This window comes from Sorex araneus, chromosome 1 (genome assembly GCF_027595985.1).
Source record: "Sorex araneus isolate mSorAra2 chromosome 1, mSorAra2.pri, whole genome shotgun sequence".
NCBI classification, from domain to species: Eukaryota; Metazoa; Chordata; class Mammalia; order Eulipotyphla; family Soricidae; genus Sorex; species Sorex araneus.
Genome location: NC_073302.1, coordinates 137,624,986 through 137,627,589, shown reverse-complemented (window position 1 = coordinate 137,627,589; position 2,604 = coordinate 137,624,986).

Sequence of the window (2,604 nt, the reverse complement as noted above, 5' to 3'; positions counted from 1 at the left end):
TGTCTCTTGGCTATCTATATGTCGTTAGTGAATTGTTCAGATCCTAGGTACCCACCCACACATCAGTAGAAAAGAAGATGTGGTACATCTTCTTTACACAACAGAATACTACTTAGCTACCAAAAGGAAAAAAAATTTTGCAACCAAATGAACTTAGAAGGTATCATTGCTAAGTGAAGTAAGTCAGACGGAAAAAGAGAAATGTTATATTATTTCACTCAAGTGTGAAAGATAAAGAAACAAAGCAAATTAACACAACAACGACAAAACCCAAGGGGCTGGTGCAATAATACAGTGGGGAGGTGCTTGCCTTCAATTCCCAGCACCCCAGCACCTAGTTATCCCCTGAGCATCACTAGGAGTGATTCTTGAGTGCAGAGCCAAGAGTATGCCCTGAACATAGCCAGGTATGGCCCCCAAACAAAACCAAAATCAACCCCACCCCCCAAAAAAAACCCAAAAAACAAATCAAATGCACATATTTAGAGATTAGATTGATGATACCAGAGTAGAAGGATGTTGAGGATTAGAAAAAGAAACAAAGCACATATAGGTGGTCAAGGTGTTAAATTGGATCTAGACTTTTGGTGAAGATATAATGATGAACCTAATACTTATCAACCAATGTTACCTCAATTAAACATTAAAAAAATTCTAGATCTGCAAAGCATACACATACATACTCACACATATATCACCTATTATCAATGAATTAACAGTCACTGAATGAATGTCTTCTAGCCATTCATTCATTCATGGTAGAGATAATGTGAGTTGATCACTTGGGAACTTAAATGAAAAGTAAATTCTCAGGCTCACACAAGGCCTCTGAATTAGGACCTCTGGAAATGGGACCCAGTAATCTATGTTTTCAAAATTAACAAACCTTCTAGGTGTTTCTGGTACTCACACACAAAAAATAAAGCACACTACTGTGGAGGATACCAAGTTGAGGTAAAGTGAGTGTTGTAAATGATCCACATCTATTCTTATTGCAAGGATTTAGACTGCAATGAGGCTGTCCACATAAGCTTAGTTTAAGAAATCCTGTCACTATCACTTCTTGCACCTTCACTATGTAAGTGGGGGTAAATATTGAGACTGTTCTGGCTGCAGTAGATTCTCTCAAATAAATTCAGTTCTTCTTGAATTCTCAATTAGTTCCAGTTGGGCATAGACCAGAGTCCACACCTGAGTAGAAGGAGCTATAAGGGTCATGAAGGGGTACCTCTGAGAGTTAGCACAATACGAGGCGGGGGGGCGGCAGGTGGAGGTGAGGTGAGGCTACAGTGGAAGTAGTGTTGGTTTATTTCTGTGCTTTTGGCTCTTGGTTTTTGGAGCATGAATTTTAGTTGGGTAGAGTTAATACACTGTCTCAGTATATTTCTTCGTTCTGGGTGAGTAAGATATTTACTGCCAGGCAACATGCATTTAGTCTCACATTTGAGAGTAAGTAGCTGATCCTTGCCAGAGAAAGAATTTTCCAGAAGTTTCCTGGTAGCTGTTTACAGAGTCGGTGGGGAAATGATTGTAAATGACCAGATGCCTGTATTTCTTGTGGGTAAAGCAAGTAATTAGGGGTAGGAAATCCTCCCCGTTGGCCTAGCTGGAAATGAGTTTGTTTGCTGTTCTCAGCTCTGCCCATCTGGTAAGTGGGTTGTTGTTAAACTTTTTCGTTGAGTGGTTGACGTTCTTAATATTCTGTGAACCAGGATGCTCTAAATGGAGAGTACAACTAGCAGCCTGGGCAACTACAACACTGTTAGGAGACATTTTAGGGCAAATTGCTTGTCCGTGGGCCCATGAAAATTAGGCTTTTCTCCTTGATGGTTCAGGATGGTGACTGGGATGGTTGCCAGTCCTGCAGGGCTGCCTGCTGTAGACCCTGTGATGAGTGATGGGAGTAGAGGAAAGCTATGTCTCTGTCCTGTCCTTTGAGCAGGTGGGGAGGAAAGAAACAGAATGGTAGGTCTTATCTTTGTAAGGTTTCTCTGTGGGCTGTTCTGTGAGAACAGCCTTCTAGAATACCCTCTGTTCTTCCTACAGGTCCCTGGTTCCTAGAGAGTTACTGTCTTCTCTGTTTTGAAGCAGCTCTTTCTGGGGAGATTTCCTTAGAGGTGTAGGTCTAGGTACCAAATTGTGCCCCTCCAATGCTGTTGGGGTGACTTTGGAGTTTGAGGACCACTGAAGAGGCTCTAGTATATTCCATTTTCTTCTTTAGAGAAAGGATGGTTATTGGAGATCTGTTTACTAAGATAATCAGACAGTGGTGGTGCCTACCTTCCTGGCAGAGGAAAAGGTCCTCTCCATATATATTGCTGATATCTACATTAAAAACAGTGTACACTGGAAACAGGAAGGATATCATACTGCATACAGTGTACAACCTCCCCTGTTTCATCTGCCTTCTTTTTTTTTTTTTTTTTGGCTTTTTGGGTCACACCTGGATGCACAGGGGTTACTCCTGGCTCTGCACTCAGGAATTACCCCTGGCCATGTTCAGGGGACCATATGGGATGCTGGGATTTGAACCCGGGTCGGCCGCGTGCAAGGCAAACGCCCTACCCGCTGTGCTATCTCTCCAGCCCCATCACCTGCCTTCTC